We start from the raw sequence: 22139 nt of genomic DNA on the forward strand, positions 1-22139 counted from the left end.
TTCTTAATTCTGATTGGTCCAAAATGGGTTTCCGTTTTTTTTATTGAAATTTGTGAATTCTGATTGGTTGGGAAAAAGGGTTTCCGGTTCAGGTATATCCAATTAATTGATCATCACGATGAGGAATTTTCAAATTAATCGAGCATCAGACTGCGCCTAAAAGATGGCAACACAAGATACATCATTTTTCAAATAGGATTTAAACTTATTCAAGGATCAGACTGCGCCTACAAGACGGCAACAAAAGATACATCATTTTTCAAATAGGATTTTTTTAAAATATTCGAGTACTAGAACAAGCATACACATAAAATTCTCCGCCTGAAATAAGGCAATCTAATTGTTCTAAAATTTTACTGCAACCTGTTTATGTGGATTATGCTTTCACGTGACATACAATGTTAATAAGGGCGGTATACGTCTAGGACATTTATTCAAAAATAAATAACAAAGAGGAGACAATTGCGAATCAACTATACAAATCTGACATGTAACAAATACATTTGTTACAGTTTCAGTAACTTAGACTAAATGATAACAAAATTTCAATCTTTTAGTTTGAGTTATTGCAACTAGTTGAATTCTAATAACGGACCATTAGGCAAAGTTGTAGAAAAACCTTCGCACTAGAAGTCCACCATACAACATATTTTGAAATTCAGCTTCTGGAATGTGTTATTGACAAACTACTACCGTGCACGCACCCAACTTTGCGCAGCTCCTAACTTTGCGCATTTTGCGGTTATTTTTGTAATAGAATGCGTTTAAATTGAATTTCGAAATATAATTGTAACTTGTCGGCACAATATACGTGTTATCATAACAGTGCATGCGTTTTTTCGCTGTTAAATGACACATTTTTCATTTTAGTAGTCGAAACTTGTACTGAAAACAGTGAAAATGACCAAAATGGCGTGTTCTTAGCACAAATGACAAGTGACGGTGTACCCGAAAAACTGTATTTTTTGTAAATTTTTACAATCGCTGACAACTGATTACACATGGACCCAATAATTATAATATTGTTGAAGCCATCTCATGAGAATTTGGTTTGTTATTTACATTTTTTGTTAAAATATATGATGCGCAATGTTAGGAACAATTTTTCAATACAGTGTACCTAATTTTGCGCACAACTCGTATTTCTTCGATATTTTCAACATTTATGATATACCTCGTCGGAATAGAGTTTACGTAAAAAAGAACTTTTGTTAGCTGTGGCCAATGTACATAAAAAAGGCTGTACATACACCAACAGACGTGAAAACATACTAAGTATGTCGAATCATAAGAAAATAATGCTGGGCATCCTCATATTCTCAAATATGCTCAAATATGCCTACAAATGGAATGAACATGAATTGTAATAGTAGTAAGAGCTGAAAAAATAAAATTTGGATGAAAAATTGTGTGATAGACGCTTGCATCGTGTTGGAAATTTTCCAAGTTATGTGCGCAAAGTTAGGCATATAATAAGGGGTCTGCTTTGAAGTTCAATTTACTATTGATTTCAAATTTTTGTACCAAATTTAGTTCTCATACAATAATATGATAATAATACTACCGCATGGAACCTATTTCAGGCAAACAGCTGCTTTCTGTAAGTTGTACGAGTTGATTCAATTTTGCATTTCCTTAACTGCGCAAAGTATGGTGCGTGCACGGTAAATGATCGAACGCAAATTACTGGATGATCGTTAACATCCTTGTATTGAGGCAATGTCTATGCGCGAGTGCGTTTTTTTTTACATTTTCCCCTTTATTTAGGTGTTTTGTGTTTCTCGAATACTCTTCGCTAATAAAAATTGGCATAAACCACTGAAACGACCTCGTACAGATGGACTGCTACCATCCAAACCACTCGCTGTCGGTACCATGGTAGTGACTAATAATGACATTGTGACTAAGGTCATTACAGTACCTGAGCCCGCAGCGGTGTTCTGGCTGTACCTCACCCGTATTCACTCGCGCGTCAAACCGGAGTCTATTGAGAAACTGGCGAAGGACTGCATCCAGTGTGAAGATTCGGTCAAAGTGGTCCCGCTGGTGAAAAAAGGAATTGACATTAAAAGTATGAGCTTCATATCTTTTAAAGTTGGGATTGACCCCAAGTTCCATGAAGTCGCACTTAGTGCGAATACTTGGCCAATGGGTCTTCTATTTCGGGAATTCGAGGATATCAGCTCAAAAAACATGTGGAAGCCGCTGCTAAATACTCCAACCGTCACGGTTTCTCCTGTTGGCGGAATCTTCCCGTTGTCGACACCTACCTCTGCTCCGGAACCAATGAGCTAAATTCGGCAGCCACGATACACGTGATCTTTCCACCAGGACCCACCGACAAAAGCATTTTGGGAGTCCCCAGTTCCTCTTACTCAGTCGCGCCTACTGCAGGGAGCGTTCACCATAGTCGTCCTGACTAGAGGTGTGCGCCGCCGCGCCACGCCGCCGCCGCCGGCAGTTTTTGGCACGCCGCCGCCGCCGACATTTTTGCATCGGCGCGCCGCCGTTTAAAAATTGTCACGCCGCTTATCTATAATTTTCCACGCCGATACAAATTTGAAGATGTCCGCAGAAGTGGAAGTGGAAATTCTGAACATTCAATGGATTTCCTGTATAATTTCCTGATCCATCACGTTGAAACACCAGAGATTTTTCCGTGAAGATACCAATGATTTCCATGTAAATCCCATACAATTTCTACTTGAATTTTTGAAAATCACTCCGTAAAAACTAAGAAAAACTTTGTGTGTAAATTGCGAAGGATTTCTCTTTGAAATCCAAAGAATTTACCATTGAAATTAATTTTTGAATGGAAAAGAGGCGTTCAGCAGAAAGCCATATGGAAGGAGATTACAAGGCTGAAAGTTGTTTCGCCGAATATGTCGTTTAACCGAAAAGACTATTTGGTAGAAGCCTATCCGAGCAACGATTGAGAGCAAATCGATAACTTGTTTCAATGTTGTGAAATAATGGATTATTATTACTTAACTTGATATCTTTTTGGTCGTTTTAACGGTTGAGTAACAAAACGTATAGCAGAAAAGTCTTACTGTGACATCAAATCGAAAGCTATTCCTGCTGTCATTGAGAGCAAATAGAAAACTAATTTTGATATTGGTTTCCGATAACAAAACAAGTACACAGTTTGATGTCATATCATGCAGTTTAGTAATCTACAGCAAAATTAGATCAAAATATGTAATCAATCATGATTATTCATATTTGAAAACAAATTATGAATCAATTTTAAGTCAAAATCAAAATATGTTTTATATATGCACTCATTACATTTTCAGACTTTGCTAGGGTATCTAGCATAGAATGTCATTTGGTCGGATAGTTTCTTTGGCTGAAAGAAATGGTTAGATGAATAGCTTAATAGGCCGAAATAGTCATTTGGTCGAAAGGGCCATTTGACCGAAATGAACATTCGATCGAAAGTTCGGCTGAATCGGTCATTTTGGATATTTTCAACACATTAACGGGAGAATCTTTTGAATTTCGTCAGAAAATTCTTCAAGTTTTTCAAGAATATTCATTTGGAAATTATTTTCAGAGTTTTCACGGGAAGTTGTTCAAAATTTCCTTAGGAAAATATTCAGAATATGCACGGAAAGTTCTGTTGAGAATTTTTCGAAATTTACACTTCCTCAATCTAGATCATTTAAGATGGTTAGTTTTTTATTCTTTATTAGATTGCTTTTTTCGCAGGGAGATGTTCATCACTAGACAGCTAGATTGGCAAAGCTAACTTTAAAACAGATTTTGATTTGCAATATCCGCGGGAGACTGTAGAATTTTCACGAGAAAAACTCCGGCATTTCCAATTCTTCAAAGTTTCTGCAGAAGATGGTTCAAAATGTAGATTTCAACGAAAAATTCTTTGGAAAATTGCTCGGAATTTTCAAGAAATGTTTTTGGATTACTTCAAAACATTCTTTCTATTTTCGATAAGAAATTCTTGGGAAATTCCATTGACGGAAGGCGACAGTCGGGTAATTTGGCACAGAAAGCCGTTTGTCCTAACAGGTCGTCTGGCCGAAAGCATCGTTGGCCGAAAATGCTGTTTGGCCGAAAAGGTTTTTGACAGAATGGGCCATTCAGCGGAAAATGTCATTTGACCATTGAACAAAATTTCGTAGCCTCTCTACTTTTAAGTCGATACTGGCTTTTAGGCCAAAAGTAATCTAGCCGAGTACCATTAGCAGAACTAAGCGTTTAACGGTAACTGTTATCTGGTCGAAACAGGTTTGACAGAAAATGTAGTTGAGTCGTAAGCGACGTACAGGAACATTTGGCCGGATTTTGACCGTAACAGTTTGTCCTAACAGGCTGAAAAAGTCGTTTGACTGAATACCCAACAAACAATTAGGGCTGAATAAGCTAGTTTTTTATTGTAGAAGACCATTTTTGGTTTAATAAGTGCTCTATCAGCTCACAATGTTTATTACAAAAAATGCCGGTTGATTGTCATTTGGGAAAAGGAGCCATTTGGCCCAAAAATGTCCTGTCTGCAAGACAACCTTCTTCAAAAAGTGTCGTTTGACGGAATTGAATAAAAAAACAAGTTCGGCCGAATAGTTCATTTGACAGAAATTGCCATTTGGCCGGAAGGGTATTTTGCAGAAAGGATATTTTCGTGTCAAATGACCATTCCTACCACACGGCATTTTCGGTCTAATGATTTATTTGGTTAAATGATTTTTCGGCCTAATTACCAGTTCGGCTGAATGTTCCTTTTGGCTGTATGTCGCTTTCGACCAAACTACATTTTTGTCAAACTATTTTCGACCTGATAATAGTTGCGGATAAACGTTAAGTTCAGCTTAATAGGATTTGATTAGATGACCTATTCGGCCAAACGACCTGTTAGGGTAAACGATTTTTCGGCCAAATTATCAGTTCGGCCGCTTGACGCTTTCGGCCAACTGAATTTCCCAAGAATGTCTTATGGACAATACACTAGTCGTTCGATAACTGCAACATGTTTTCGTTTTAGTTAGCGAATGCAGTTCTAAACGTTCTAAACGTCCAACTATTGTCACGTCCGACAACTTCAGATGCAATATAAGTACATTTGATTGTTCAGCGCAATGCAGCTATCATCGAATTTAAAATCGTTTCGAAGTTTAGCGGTCCGATAACTACAAAACTGATGTAACTATTGAATTGCAGTTAGAAAGCATTGCAGTTGAATAAGTTTCAGTTGTCAAACATCTATTGTACAAAAAATTTCCAAAAATTCCTTAAAAATTCCGAACAATTTTCCGTTTAAATGCAAAGATTTTTCATATTAAAATCTACATTTTGAACAATCATTCGCGGAAATTCTATTAAAGTTCCCGTCAAATTCCGGAGACTAATTATTTTAGTCTGAGCAAGCCAACGTTAAAACACCCATTCTATCAGTCGCACTTTCCTACAATTATGAAGTAAATTTCGAAGAATACTCAACAGAAACTCGACAAGAACTTTCCGTGTATATTCCGAGGATTTTCCTGTTGAAATTTAGAACAATTTCTCGTGAAAATTCTGACGAGTTTCTCATGACGAATTTTTTGCTGAAAGCTTCTCTTGGTAATTCCATAGATTTGTCTAAACTTCAGAGTAGTTCCCGAGGAAAATTACAATTAACTCCATATTATTCGGCAACTCGAAAACCTTTTTTTTGTTGAATATCTTGGCTGTGCATATGCACAGCACATGTTTCAAAATGGACAAATTGATATGAAATTTGTGAAAAAGAATCTACGTGTCTTGGAGGGACTGGAACTCTCAACCTCCTACTCTCTAGATAGGCGTGATAACCCCTACACAAGACCACTTAAAGGTCACATTTGCGGAAAAGCCATCAGAGTACAAACCTCCATCGCGGTTAGTTTTTCTTTGCAAATTGAATATCTTTCTGATGTTTGATTTGTCCTAAATAATTTCCAAATAAATATTTAGGAAAAAGGCAAAAAAATTAAGGGACGTGATAAAAAAAAACGCCACGCCAATGCACGCCGCCGGCGCCGCCGGCTAAAATGGCTATCGGCGTGACGCCGAAAACGCCGCCGCCGCCGACCAAAATTCTGATAAACGCCGCCGCCGATGAATATTGGACCGGCGCACACCTCTAGTCCTGACCCTGAGTTTAGAGGCGGATTAGGGGACTCCCAACTTGTTATTCAAGGCAAGTACATCTCTTATCGACATTCATCGCCTGATGCCGATTCAAATTTCAGCATCATCGATCAACTCTTAACCTCTGCTGGTTGGTCGCCTACAATTACTTCAAACTTCCGATTCGCGCCAAGCCAAATTTCTGTTATCTCTGCTAACATCCATTCGGATTTGAGTCCAAGTTTCATCGAACGAACAGGATCGCCGCATTTACAAGAATCAATTACCATTCCTCCTCCGCAACGTCAAGTCTCTGCTATGCATTCATCTAGTTTTCATCCGGGACGCACTTTTGACACCAGCTGTGAGGAAGCCTCTATTCCACTCAACGCAGTCGAGCCATTCCTGCCAGCGGCAGCCGTCCCGGCCCTGCGTGTGAGTTGGAAGACGAGGTCTTCCGGACACCAACTTTCGGCAAGTATGATCTCAGTCTCCGTATAAAAGTTTCCCGATTTCCAGCGAATCCACCCGCCTACAAGCATCACACAGTACTTCCAGACCTCATCATCAAGCCGCTGCAACCCAGTCGTCAAATCGTTCACCGGGATGCACAATCGATACTAGCTGTAAGGAAGCCCCTATTCCTCTCAGCGCAGACGAGCTTCCGCTGCCAGCGACCAGCAGCCGTCCCGGTCCTGCGTCTGAGTTGGGAGACAGGGTCTTCCGAAATCCTATAACCGGCAAGTACAATCAGTTACCAGTATCTTCTGTACCTGAGAGCGTTCCGATTTCCAGTATTGCTACACCATCTCCACGCCAGTTCACCTCCATGTTACCGGATGTTTCCAGTGATAGGCGTGCGGTTCCAGAATCTTCGAATGTCTTGATATACTACCAGAACGTCGGCGGGATCAATAGTTCTCTTGCCGATTATCATTTGGCCCTTAGCGATGGCTGCTACGACGTCTATGCCTTCACCGAAACCTAGCTCAACAATAATACCACCGTAAATCAACTCTTCGCCGAATCATACTGCGTTTATCGGCAAGATAGGTCATCTTCTAACAGTAACAAAAGCACACCCCCTGTTCTGTTAGCCGTTCGCTCCTGCTTCAAATCTTGCTTAGTGAGTCCTCCTGGACTCGTCGGTTGAGCAATTGTGGGTCGCTGTAACTACTGCTGATGCCGCTCTCTTTATCTGCGTTATTAACATCCATTCATTCATTCATTCATTTATTTAGTCTACATCTAAACAGATAACACTGAATCAACAATTTGACGCCACAATACACGGTTCGAGGCCGCATCTCTCCATCCTCGGATACGCCCCACGCTCGCCAAGTCGTTCTGCACCTGGTCTGCCCATCTCGCTCGCTGCGCTCCACGTCGTCTCGTACCTGCCGGATCCGAAGCGAACACTATCTTTGCAGGGTTGCTGTCCGGCATTCTTGCAACATGCCCTGCCCATCGTACCCGTCCGGCTTTAGCTACCTTCTGGATACTGGGTTCGCCGTAGAGCTGGGCGAGCTCGTGGTTCATTCTTCGCCGCCACACACCGTCTTCTTGCACACCGCCAAAGATGGTCCTAAGCACCCGTCTCTCGAATACTCCGAGTGCTTGCAAGTCCTCCTCGAGCATTGTCCATGTTTCATGTCCGTAGAGGACAACCGGTCTTATTAGCGTCTTGTACATGACACATTTGGTGCGGTGGCGAATCTTTTTGACCGCAGTTTCTTCTGGAGCCCGTAGTAGGCCCTACTTCCACAGATGATGCGCCTTCGTATTTCACGACTAACGTTGTTGTCAGCCGTTAGCAAGGATCCAAGGTAGACGAACTTCTCGACCACCTCGAAGGTATCCCCGTTTATCGTAACACTGCTTCCCAGGCGGGCCCTGTCGCGCTCGGTTCCGCCCACAAGCATGTACTTTGTCTTTGACGTATTCACAACCAGTCCAACTTTGTTGCTTCACGTTTCAGGCGGGTGTACAGTTCTGCCACCTTTGCAAATGTTCGGCCGACAATGTCCATGTCATCCGCGAAGCAAATAAATTGACTGGATCTGTTGAAAATCGTACCCCGGCTGTTACACCCGGCTCTCCGCATGACACCTTCTAGCGCAATGTTGAACAACAGGCACGAAAGTCCATCACCTTGTCTTAGTCCCCGGCGCGATTCGAACGAACTGGAGTGTTCGCCCGAAATCTTCACACAGTTGTGCACACCATCCACCGTTGCTTTGATCAGTCTGGTAAGCTTCCCAGGGAAGCTGTTCTCGTCCATAATTTTCCATAGCTCTACGCGGTCTATACTGTCGTATGCCGCCTTGAAATCAACGAACAGATGGTGCGTTGGGAGCTGGTATTCACGGCATTTTTGAAGGATTTGCCGTACAGTAAAGATCTGGTCCGTTGTCGAGCGGCCGTCAACGAAGCCGGCTTGATAACTTCCCACGAACTCGTTCACTAATGGTGACAGACGACGGAAGATGATCTGGGATATCACTTTGTAGGCGGCATTAAGGATGGTGATCGCTCGAAAGTTCTCACACTCCAGTTTGTCGCCTTTCTTGTAGATGGGACATATAACCCCTTCCTTCCACTCCTCCGGTAGCTGTTCGGTTTCCCAGATTCTGACAATCAGTTTGTGCAGGCAAGTGGCCAGCTTTTCCGGGACCATCTTGATGAGCTCAGCTCCGATACCATCCTTACCAGCTGCTTTATTGGTCTTTAGCTGTTGAATGGCATCCTTAACTTCCCTCAAGGTGGGGGCTGGTTGGCTTCCATCGTCCGCAGAACTGACGTAGTCATCTCCTCCGCTGCCTTGACTGTCACTGCCTGTACTCTCAGCGCCATTCAGATGTTCCTCGTAGTGCTGCTTCCACCTTTCGATCACCACACGTTCGTCCGTCAAGATGCTCCCATCCTTATCCCGGCACATTTCGGCTCGCGGCACGAAGCCTTTGCGGGATGCGTTGAGCTTCTGATAGAACTTGCGTGTATCTTGAAAACGGCACAGCTGTTCCATCTCCTCGCACTCCGCTTCTTCCAGGCGGCGTTTCTTCTCCTGAAAAAGGCAGGTCTGCTGTCTCCGCTTCCGTCTATAACGTTCCACGTTCTGCCGGGTACCTTGCTGCAGCGCAACCGCCCGCGCTGCGTCCTTCTCCTCCAGAATCTGTCTGCACTCTTCGTCGAACCAATCGAACCGTCGACTTCGACCCATATACCCGACGTTGCTCTCCGCTGCGTTGTTAATGGCTGCTTTGACTGTGTTCCAGCAGTCCTCAAGAGGGGCCCCATCGAGCTCACCCTCTTCCGGCAACGCTGCCTCGAGATGCTGCGCGTATGCAGTGGCGACATCAGGTTGCTTCAGTCGCTCTAGGTCGTACCGCGGCGGTCGTCGGTACCGAACATTGTTGATGACGGATAGTTTTGGGCGCAGTTTAACCATCACCAGATAGTGGTCAGAGTCGATGTTAGCGCCACGATATGTCCTGACGTCGATAATGTCGGAGAAGTGCCGTCCATCAATCAGAACGTGGTCGATTTGTGATTCTGTCTGCAGTGGTGATCTCCAGGTGTACCGATACGGGAGGCTGTGTTGGAAGTAGGTGCTGCGAATGGCCATATTCTTGGAGGCGGCGAAATCAATTAGTCGTAGGCCGTTTTCGTTCGTCAGCCGGTGAGCGCTGAACTTTCCCATAGTCGGTCTAAACTCCTCCTCTTGGCCAACCAGAGCGTTCAAATCTCCTATGATGATTTTGACGTCGTGGCTTGGGCAGCTGTCGTACTCACGTTCCAGCTGCGCGTAGAATGCGTCCTTATCATCATCAGTGCTTCCGGAGTGTGGGCTATGGACGTTGATTATGCTGAAGTTGAAGAACCGGCCTTTGATCCTCAACCTGCACATTCTTTCATTGATTAGCCACCACCCGATCACGCGCCTTTGCATATCGCCCATCACTATGAAAGCTGTTCCCAGCTCGTGTGTATTGCCGCAGCTCTGGTAGACGGTATGATTACCTCTAAACGATCGCACCATTGATCCCTTCCAATAAACTTCCTGCAGCGCTACGATGCCGAATCCACGGTCCTTGAGCACATCGGCAAGTATGCGTGTGTTCCCGATGTAGTTGAGAGATTTGCAGTTCCACGAACCGAGCTTCCATTCGCTAGTCCCTTTTCGTCGCAGTGTTCTTCGCCGATGGTTCCGGTCCGTACTTTCTTGTTGATTATTCGTTGCGTGAGTTTTTTTTTGCTGGCTTGCAGGGCCTGACACCAAACCCCCTAAATTTCCGGAGGACCATTCCTCCTTATTTCCGGTGGACCATGGTGCACACTTTCACTTAGAGTCCCTCGCTGGCACTCGGACGATGATCAGCCGCCCCTAACATGGAGAACAGACGCTGTTGTGAGCCGATCCTGACATGGAGAGCAGACGCTCAATAAGATTTGCACCTCCGGAGAGGAGCAAACCCTCCCCCCCTTCCCTGTCAGCATACGACCATAGTTCCCACCGGGGTTGGTTACCCGATCTTCCCTAAGGTTGCTCGTATCCCGGCCAGCACCGCGGGGAGGTAGGGATAGGAGCTGCTGGGTAAGAGGCTAAGGACCGCGAGATGGGGTCTATTTTATTCCTTCAGGTACGCGAAGTACCAATGGTACGCTTTACCCAGCATTTGCCGTGCCATTCTGCGTATAAGTTTTTGGTATTATTTTTTGATATTTTACCTCTTATGCAAGGCTAAATCATACCAATTTCTGTTATCGAGGTCGTCTCTCCTGCTGGGGGTTCCACGAATCAATGGGGCCAGATCCTGCTGGAATCACTGGCCATGTTGGATTTGGACTTGATCAATGTCGGTATACCTACAGCTGGAACGGGGCCGAGTCGATTATCGACGTTACGTTCTGGAGCCCTCGCCAAACGAGTAATTCAAACTGGAGGGTAGATGATGGCTACACTCACAGCGACCACCTGGCGGTTCGCTACAGTATCGACTATACGACCAGCATTCAGCGGACGGAAGAAGGGGCGATGCCTATCCCTCGTATGTGGAAGACATCGTACTTCGACGATGAGGTGTTTAAGGAAGCGCCTCGCCGCGAGTACAATACTCTCGGTCTAAGCGGCGAGCAGCTGGTAACAGTACTCTCGCGTGCATGCGATGCCACCGGCTTTCTGGTGGACTCGACAATGCGACAATGACAATGGCGTTTGTGGCTGCTAGATCCGTTCTGAAGACTGAGATTAGATCAAGCAAAAAAGCCTGCTTCGAGGGCCTGTGTCAAAGTGCCAACGCGAATCCATGGGGTGACGCTTATAGCTAATCGTAATGGCCAAGACACGTGGGACGATGGCCCCCACAGAGCGGTCTTCAGAGATGCTGGAGAGGATCATCGCGGGGCTATTCCCACGTTAGAGGCCAGGGTGACCGGCGAGAGAAGAGTAACCGTGGTGGAACTTGCGGGGATTGCACAGTCCCTTAGTGTAGGTAAGGCGCCAGGACCGGATGGTATTCCGAACCTGCCATCAAAGCGGCCATTGCTGAGGCTCCCGAGATGTTCAGATCTGTCATGCAGAGATGCCTGGACGAGGGAGTCTTCCCTGAAGCATGGAAAAGGCAGAGCTTGGCCCTATTGCCAAAGGCGGGAAAACCACCGGGAGATCCGTCGGCATATAAGCCAATATGTCTGCTTGATACGGCGGGGAAGGTGCTCGAGAAGATCATCCTCAACAGATTGTTGATACGCACGGAGGGTGCTGATGGTCTATCGACTAATCAGTTTGGCTTCCGGAGATAGCTATCCAGCGTAAGAGGAGGGGAGTTCGCTATTGAGCAGTAGTGACTCTCGACGTGAGGAATGCTTTCAATAGTGCCAGGTTGGCAGCTATTGCAGATGCGCTCCTGCGTCTTGGAATTCCCGAGTACCTGTACAAGATTCTCGGAAGCTACTTCCTCAGGGGTTCCATACTGGGTCCGGTGTTATGGAACGTCGTGTACGACGATGTCTTGAGGTTGAACTTCCCGGTGGGCGTGGTAATCGTTGGCTTTGCTGACGATATTACGCTGGAGGTCTACGGCGAATCGATCGAAGAGGTGGAGTTGACTTCAGCCCACTCGATCGCAATTGTGGAGGAGTGGATGAGTCCCAGGAAGTTAGAACTGGCTCACCACAAGACTGAGGTGGTTGTTGTTAACAACCGAAAGGCGGAGCAACAAGCGGTGATAAGGGCAGGCAACTGCGCGGTCACCTCTAAACACTTCATCAAACTCTTGGGGGTAATGGTCGACGATAAGCTCACCTTTGGTAGCCACGTCAATTACGCCTGCAAGCGTGCCTCCACAGCTATAGTGGCATTGTCCCGGATGATGTCCAATAGCTCTGCGGTTTATGCCAGCAAGCGCAAGCTTCTGGCTAACGTTGCTCTGTCCATACTGAGGTATGGGGGACCAGCTTGGGGCACGGCCCTGCGTATTAACTGCTACAGAACGAAGTTGCCCCTTCTGGTCTTGGCTATCACAATGCTGTAGGCGTTACCCCAAGAATTCGCTTTGGCTCCCTCGCACAAGTTGCCGAGAACCGATCTCTTGTTGCTCTTAATGGTCTTGTTGAGGGCTAATTTCGCAACACGGAACACTTCACGGCGGTCCGCTTTTGCCTCCTCGGTGCAGGCACGTCAAGCCTAAGATTTGTAATCTCGGCACTCCACCAATATTCCGGGCGTCTGCTATTTCTTTTTTTATCGGAGACCTAATGCAATGGCTTGCTATATTGATTTAATGCAATCTGTGCATCAGCATAAGTTTATGACAATCTGTGCATGGAATTAATGCAAAATTGTAATAAAATAATGTATTCTCTGGTTTAGTGTATGCCTCTACGTTGATACTCGCCGGACAGCAAGGTGACGACGCATGGCCACAGCGGCATATTGGCAAAAACAACTGTGGCCTGACAGAAACTGTGCGAGGTAAAAATTTACCACTCCCTGCTTCCTTTTCACCAACGTCGACACATTGAGAATGAGCCATTGGGTCCATCATCCATTCTCCGCATTGTCCCATGACTGCTACCACTTGACAATAGAGTCAAGTATCATCGTCTTCCTCACATTACTGGTTCCTCTCTTTTGTTGGCACTCGATATCCTCAGATTGAAATCATCCCGACGATAATGCAAGCGACCTCCAGCGAAATGGTTCTGTACGCACTCGCGACTCGGATGGTGAAACACACTGTTCAACTTCCTGTGGTCACATTTCGTCTTGGGAACAGCTTTCCAGGCTTAAACTCTCGCGTCGCGTATCTCAGTCTCAAGGATGATACTGCCTCCAGAAGACACCTACTACTGCCTTTCGGACCACCGACGTTGGGCATGATGCTTGCCAGCGCACTCATCATATGATCAAATATTTTAGCTTCCTTCTCATATGAAATGCCAAACAATAACGTTCAGCAGAAAACGCAAACCTTCTTCTTCTTCTTCTTATTGGCATTACATCCCTACACTGGGACAGAGCCGCCTCGCAGCTTAGTGTTCATCAAGCACTTCCACAGTTATTAACTGCGAGGTTTCTAAGCCAGGTTACCATTTTTGCATTCGTATATCATGAGGCTAGCACGATGATACTTTTATGCCCAGGGAAGTCGAGACAATTTCCAATCCGAAAATTGCATAGACCGGCACCGGGAACCGAATCCAGCCACCCTCAGCATGGTCTTGCTTTGTAGCCGCGCGTCTTACCGCATGGCTAAGGAGGGCCCCAAAAAAACGAAAACCTATTATCTTCAATTTCACGCTGTCTGGAATAGTTCTTGAGCGTGTGCAGCGTATCAGCGATTTGGGAGTTATACTTGATGACACACTTACTTTCCGGTTCCATTACGTTAACGTAATTTCAAAGGGAAACCGACAACTGGGCTTTATAACAAAAATTGCCAATGGATTTCGTGACACATACTGCCTGCGATCGCTCTACTGTGCCCTTGTACGGTCAATACTGGAGTTTGCTGTCATTGTCTGGTACCTTATCAGACCACTTGGATCTCGAGGATTGAATCTGTGCAGAAGAAGTTCGTGCGCTTTGCCTTGCGCAATCTTCCTTGGCGTGATGGTCAACATCTCACTCCTTATGAAAACTGCTGTCGGCTGCTTGGGCTGGATACTTTAGATGTTAGACGCCGTGTGGCACAGGCTATCCCGCATAATTGAAAACCGTTTGCAGTATTCTTGTTACTAATCACCTGCATTAAGCAATACTGTTACTAATTGTGTAATCATAGATGTACAATCCAACTGTATGTTGATATAGAGCCAATATTATACACCATGTTTCATCGACAGTACTATATGAAATTATGTCATGGTTTATTGTTTATGTATGATGCCTAATCTTCCGTTCTATCCAAAGGAATCGATAATATTCTGTAAACGGCTCACAAATGGTATGTCTATACAATATGAAATATGGTTATGAAATATTTATGTATCTTCTAGATTAGTTTCCTCGCAGTGTGGAATAGCAATTAAGAATTATATCTTCCAATGATAAAAACGCGATAAACGTATCAGTTCAGGCATAATGTTTAATAGACCACAGAATTATTTTTCCGTGTGAATGTTGTTTATTTTGTTGCAGAAAAAATTGGTGGTTTGGTGGAACCAGAATGCTCTGGTTTTGGTGTGTTTTCTTCAAGTTTAATTCATTTTTGTGCTGAAAATCATGGGTAAGTAATGAAATTTGTGTGATCTATTCAAATACTGTTAAATAACAGAATATTTCAACTATTTTCAACAGCTTTGGAAGCGGAAAAAATCTCGGAAAAAGTGGGTGCAGAACACCATTAGCTCGAAAATAATTTAATTTGAACGTGATATTGGTAAGTATTGCTTTAATTAGATACTCTGCATGTTTTTAATCTAGCAGTTTCCCTCCTGCGTGTTTTGCAGGTCAATATCGGATTCTAGATCCGGCCGAGGATGTGGCTTCCTGGATGCCCAAGGAAAAAGCATATGGACAAGCTGACTCAACTTTCCATTTCCCATATTTGTTTTAACGGAAAACGAAAAAAAAAACATTGTACAAATAAATCAAAATGTAAAAAACAACATTTGTTTTATTTATTTGTGGGGGAAATCGCCAGCTTATTTCTTTCTAGTAAAAGATAAGGGATACGGTGTGCCGTTTTTTCTCATATAATTCTACTGTTCTTATACCACATTCCATATTGTTCTCGCCTAAAACACGGATTATAACTGGACCATACCACATTGTGTGTTATGAAAAAAATGTACTGAAAAATGCCCTTTTTTAAATGGTAATTATACTTAACCGCCCATTACCCATATGGTCGATTTACCGATAACAACATACCATACTGTGGATATCATTTATGGTGAGGTTAGTGTATCTTCAGTATAAAAAGCAATCATAATAGTAGGGGTAATGTTATTTATAGTCATGAACGTTCTGATAAATAATCCACTTATGGTTTACGATTATGCGGGATGTTCGTAGCGAAAATCCTCAATGGTGCTGTCGCCTCTCCAGCAATGCTCAACAAGATAAATGTTTATGCTCTTATGCGCCCGCTGAGGAGGAGAAATTTCGTACAGCTCGGTGCTAGAAACTGTTGATATGGTCAGCATGATCCGGCTCGATATATGTCGTCCAACTTCAACATAGTGTTCCATCTTTTTGATTTTCATCTATCGCCAGCTGCTCTACAACGAGCTTTCGCAGCGCACTTCCGTGATACCAATTGATATAAAAACCGTAGATTGTTGTATTTCTTGTATATTTTATCCACTTCTAGATATCCTCACCGACGATATGTCGTGCCCTCCGACGGTAATATGCATCCGCTGAGTCATTTTGCAGTTGCTAACCAACATCACTGCCGTTTTGTGGTGAACCATCTGAACCTTGACTCCATTCATCCAGTTTTCAACTGCGTCGGTCGTCTCAGCCACCAGCGTTTCTACTTCTTCCAGCGACTTTCCGGTTATTGTTAGGATGACATCATCCGCGAATCCGAAGATCTTCACGTCTTTAGCTAACTTCAGCATTACCACCCAGTTGTACATAACGTTTCACAGCGTAAGGGGCAAGCCATAGTAAACGCGACGAGCGATGCGACGCGACGCGACTCACGTGTAAGAATAACAATACTGTCTAATGCAACTTACACACCAGTCAAGCAGTTTGACGAACATTGACTCCGCCCCCAAGAAAACGCTTCGGTTGCTGCTTTGTTTGAGCGTATGTGAAGCTGTTCGAATAACCATTTGACAGTTGGCGGCTCGGTTGGAAAAAATTAAAACGGTTTGATTTTGGTTTGAGTTGTCGTGGGTGGAGTCAAGGTTCGCCGAACATGTTTGAGCATTTGTAGTGAAGTTGCACAAACCTCTCTATATTTTTTGATGGTTGGTGCTCGAGTTGGTGTTTCGGTCGTTCGTGTATGATATTGTTGGTCGAATAAATTGATTGTTCGTGTCGGTGTTGGTAAAACTTGATGGATGTTTGAATAAACGAGAGGTGGAGTCAATGTTGGTCAAACTGCTTGACCGTGTGTACGTTCCATAATAACAATATAGCTGTCAAATTGCAATGTCGCGTCGGGTCGCATCGCACGTCGCGTTTACTCTGGCTTGCCCCTTACGCTGTGAAACTAAGGCCGATTATTGAGCCTTGCGGAACGCCCGCCGTAACTCTAATCGACTTCTACCCCGAATTCGTTTCGTAAAGGCTGCCTTACACCTCGGGAAAATTTTCCACCGGATTTTTACCCCCGTGTATTTTAAATGGGGCCGGGATTTTGATTTTCCGTGCCTAAATCCCGAAAACATCGCATATGTAAAAATGCATGGGGAAAAATTCCGCGAACCAAATTCCCGAGGTGTGAGCAAATATATTATATTAACAATATGGTTCACTTCGAGTTTTCCCATACAACGAAATGGCGAACAATTTGCCGGTGATAACAACATCATCTAGCGAGCAAAGAGGAATCTAAACATGTTTTTTCTAGCTTGTGCTGGAAAACCCTCCTGCCATCTTCCGGTGAGTAGTCATACAGTTGTTCGATGACATTTTACAGTGTGGGGATGTCCATACATTTTTCAATAAATCGATTACCGGAATATCGACTTTGTTAAATGCAAACACTACTGTAAATATTTCGATGAAGCAGTGGAAAGCAGACAAACTACACCTTTGCTTCAAACGTTCAAACTGTGAAAGCCGTTTCGCAAACATTAAAATGATTGTTCCACTGTAAACATTTCTATCATTTTCTTCAGCAAGAAATTTGATTAATTCTTTCTGAATATTATCGATATTATTCCAATGCATCATTCTTATTGATCTTCGGTGTCCTACATTCCTATTGGAACTTAACACCTGCGTTTCAACTTATTATGAATTGAAAACTTTTCGCTGCCCACCATTAATTGAATGAATATGTATCTTGAGTGGAAAGCCATGAAGATGACACTCATCCGATTGCGTTTTGTTATGTTGCGCTTATCATAATGAGTATGATTATTTTGTTACATTTAGACATGGAAAGTGAATTGAAAAAGTCGCTTGGATTAAACGCGTCCAAAAACCTTCGCTCAACTCACTTGAACGGACAGTAAGTTGAACATGTTCAACTCTTGGCAAGTAAATTGCATTCAACTAAGTTGTTCAATTCACTTGCCCTTTCAAAACGTAGCATTACGTAGATATTTCGGCTGAACTTAATTACGCCCATTTTTTGTGCTTTCTCGATTTCGTATCCAATATCAGATATTTTTTGGGATTTAATAGATTATTTTTCGATACTTTCGCAAGAAAAACTAGTTGAACGTACCCGTACCCGACCTTGCTCGGGATTATACTACAGTCGCTCTCCACATCTCGATATTGAAGGGACCATCGAGATAGGGAGAGATCGAGGAATGGAAGGAAAATTTAAATTGGTACTAGATCCAAAACAGCTTGTTGCTATGAAAAACAACAACAAACCAAATATCATTACTTATTGTTGATCTGTATTGTTATCGTCCAAATATGGTCTAGTAGCCTAAAAATTTGAACATATCGACATAAGGAGAGTGAATCCAGAACAAGATACGATTACAACACATCGGGATAGAAAGATTTAGAAATAGGGAAGTTATCGAGATGTAGAAATCCAAAATGTATGTAGATTGAAGGGACCGAGGAAACCATCGACATGGGGAGAGATATCGAGATATAGAACATCGAGATTTACAGAGTCGACTATATTTTGCGCATTTCATTCAGCGCCGCACTCTATTTATCATATTGGGTTTCCTTACAACTTGCATCAAAATTGTATTTTCACAATTTCTCAACTTTCTCCTCAAAATTTAGTGATATTTTATAACACAGCTGTCCTCAAGACGAATCGATTAATGAGAAACCCGTACAAATCGGTCAACCCGTTCGTGAGTTATATTGCCTCAAAGGAGATGCAAACTCATTTTTATATAGGGAGATTGTACCACAAACGTAATTATGTTTGAATGAATCTACCGAGAGGTCCCGATCAACTTTTTTTTCTTCCTTAAACGGAACCTTTTAGTTGTAAAATAGTCAATTATTAACCTCCTCGATTTCCTCGATTTTTTTCTTCCAATCATCATATAAAAAATTAAGGAAGAATCGATTATTACCAAGTTATAGTCTAAATAACTTGTTTATTGAAGCTCAAGCGTCAAAGAGCATAACGAAGCCAAACTCGATAAATGTATGTAATCCTCTGAAAATAGCTGAGAAACGCTTGGATGGAGATTATGCACTGGTTCGATATCTTTTTTACATATATACCCCCTGCCAAATTGAAACTTGTTATGCGAATGAATAAGTTTAACTGGTGTCATAAAATTATTCAAAACGATTGATCATGCTAAACAATAATCTACCATAGTAATATAAAAGCCTTCCTTAGCCATGCGGTGATATCCCAAGTAACATTACAAGTTTTATTCCGCTCTAGGGATGGTTTTCAAGATCAATTTATAAGATCTAATAATGAAACCCAATAATACACGACAACTTTCTGATGACCACTATAAGTGTAAAATATGGCCAAGTGGCCCTCTCTAGATAACCACTATAAACCTATTATAAGAGTATTTAGGGAAAAAGGGAATTTGGCTGCGGCGGCTGTCAAATAAAAGCTTTGAAAAAAAATCAATACAACGCACTCTCAAAATAATGGAGTTTTGAGCATTCAATTTAAAATAATTGTAACAGCAATATCCCTGATCTCCCTTGAATATATTGACATTTCTCCCTAATATATTTATAATGCAAATCAACTTGAGCTTGAGCTTGAGCTTGATTGACTGCTCGTAGTTGCTACTCCATTATGACCAGATCAGCTGTTCTTGCACAGGGAACCAACAGATGTTTGCTTGGGACTAGCACACATCTTCAATGTACAAGTACTGGTGATCTCATTTGTTAGGTCATACTGGCGCCTGCCACGTCAGAATGCAAGTCAATGTAGGGAAGGGGGAGGAAATGATGATGCAATCACTCGCCCACTGCAAGCCGAATATACCTCTGCACTTGCCACGAGATCATGCGGAATTTATTGGAATTTCTGGGTTAGGTTGGAGAGGCAGAGGTCCGTCTTGGTTAACGAGCTGCCAATGTGATAGATAGGAGAAGATAACTGATGGAATTTCTAATTGGATGTAGGAAACGAGCTCTATAGTTCATTTCCAATTCTAGCAGATTACTGTTAGAATACTCAAGTTGAAGGTATAGGAATAGTAATGGAAACGGTATGGAAGTCCATTTCCAGTTCTAGCGATTGCTAGAACATGAGAAATAAAGAGAAAAATACAAATTAGGAGATTGGAACGGACCTGGGATTGAACCCACGACCTCCTGCGTATGAGGCAGAAGCAGTAGCCATATGACTACCAAGCCCGCTGTATTTATAATGCAAATCAACTACCAAAAAAGTGTTTTACGTGGTGAAAACATTGTCTAATCATGAATGTCAGTGATAGTGATACCGACTTGAAAATGCTTCTCCATTTTCAATACGGCCGTCATAAATTTCGATAAGGGGTGATTCAACTATGACGTCCACTACTTTTTTAGATTTCTTGAAGCTTTTTCAGCATATTTATGAGAGACTTAATGATAGCAATAAGATCGACAATAAAACTGAGCAACTAGCTATGGTGGTTGCTATTATAAATCCGCTATAATAATTAAATAAATCCAAGAAGTATGGAAATTGTTACTTGGGATATGCGTCTACAAAGCAACATCATGTTGAAGGTGGCTAGAAATGGATTTACTTCCAGCTAGCGTATGAAAATCTAGAAAAATGTTTGCTATGTTTTGTCTTAGAAATCATATCGCTCCGATGCGTAGTTAAAGATTAGATCAATTGTTTCGTAGATTCAATCAAAAAGCAAATTCATTTTACTACAAATCATGTGGCTCTTTCAAACAGCAGCTTAGTTTTTACCATAATTTTATAACCAATATTAGAACGCCGTTTTCTATGATAGAAAGAGAGAAATTTGGAGAAATAACTATTAGAAACTCTTATTTTCACCAGAATTCATTACCGAAGGATGTCAGTCATAAAAATTCATTACCGAAGGAGCAATCAATGAGCAAAAACCGCCGCTTTGAAATGAACAGATCGCGCCACCGTAGACATGTTCTGTCAAAAGCACACAAATAGAAATATGCATATACAGTGCCGCCGTTGTTTTGATGCGGTGAGTGCTAAATGAGTTACCTTGATTGATACATTCAAAATTTAGTTCACTTTTTATTTTATAGTCGCATTATTGCAATCACTTTCAATAACATTTAATTATTAGGTCACGCCCGAGGCCATGCCAAATACCACCAACAGAAAACGCAATTACAAAATCTGGATGATTGGAACCAGGGTAGTTTTGTAAAAGAATTTCAAAAGTTTTGATGTTAAGTCAGAAAAGGGATGAATGTTATGAAAACAAAATTGTCCCACACTTCAGAATAGTAAACCAATAAACGAAAATTATACTCCAAATGCTTTCTCTTCTAAACGACTCTTATTTGCATGATTCTTGGTACAACCATCAGACTTTGAAGTGATCGATGAGCTTCACTTTCATTCATCTATCTGAAGGAAACAAATCTAGATCAACAATGATCAGAACCGTAATTTCAAAAAGCTTTACCAATGGCTCCGCAGTGGCTTAGCCAGAAAATTGATCTGATGGGGGTTTTCTGAACATTTTTTTTATTCGAAAAACAAATTTCTTCTAAAAATGTTGTCTCTGGGGGGGGGGGTTTATGTCCACAACCATCCCCGTGGCTACGCCACTGAGCTCCGCTAATATTGGTAAAACTCAATAAAACATATGTGTTCCTTACTTTCAAAACCAAAAAAAATCATTCCAAGAAAATATATAACCTAAAAAATTCCTACATTCCTGGTCTTGACATGCTCATCTCACAAGTAGGTAAAATATTTTGATCATATCATCCTTGAAAATGTGATAAAAATTGTCAGGTTTTTAAAAATCCTAAAGTCTTGAATGTCGGAATTCCATCGTTTTTCGAGCTCAAACAATCATTTTGTAAACTCTTATGCATCTATATATCTATAAATCATAAATCTATAAATCTCTACGAATTTTGTTAATTTACATTTAAATTCAAAAAATGTAACAAAACATAAGTAAATTGATCAGGCTCCCTTCCTTGCTGTTAAAAAATACCAGTGAGTTTAACCATTGCCTAGCGGTAATGTTTGCTAGCCAAATGTTGAATTCAATAAATTCGGCTCCGTAAGTGTGTGTGTATAACGATCGTCATATGTTGGGTAGTTTAATAATAACGTGTATCGAACTTTTTGGACGCGAGTTGGCGCCACATGTGGGGTCGCCAGAATTTCGCGAGAGTGAATCATATTGTTAGGGTCTGTCTCAATTGGATAATTAAACTGAAATTAAATTTAAAAGTGACATTTCAATAATTATCAAATAACCCT

At 42.4% G+C, this 22139-nt stretch overlaps 1 long non-coding RNA gene across 1 annotated transcript; it reads left to right on the forward strand.

Annotated features, from left to right (window-relative positions):
- The first annotated feature begins 14713 nt into the window (after nt 1-14713).
- Nucleotides 14714-15195, forward strand: LOC134211006 (uncharacterized). Its single transcript, XR_009978908.1, has 3 exons — nt 14714-14837; nt 14909-14990; nt 15061-15195. It is a non-coding gene; the product is annotated as an uncharacterized LOC134211006 (long non-coding RNA).
- The last annotated feature ends 6944 nt before the right edge of the window (nt 15196-22139 follow it).

This window comes from Armigeres subalbatus, chromosome 1 (assembly GCF_024139115.2).
Source record: "Armigeres subalbatus isolate Guangzhou_Male chromosome 1, GZ_Asu_2, whole genome shotgun sequence".
NCBI classification, from domain to species: domain Eukaryota; kingdom Metazoa; phylum Arthropoda; class Insecta; order Diptera; family Culicidae; genus Armigeres; species Armigeres subalbatus.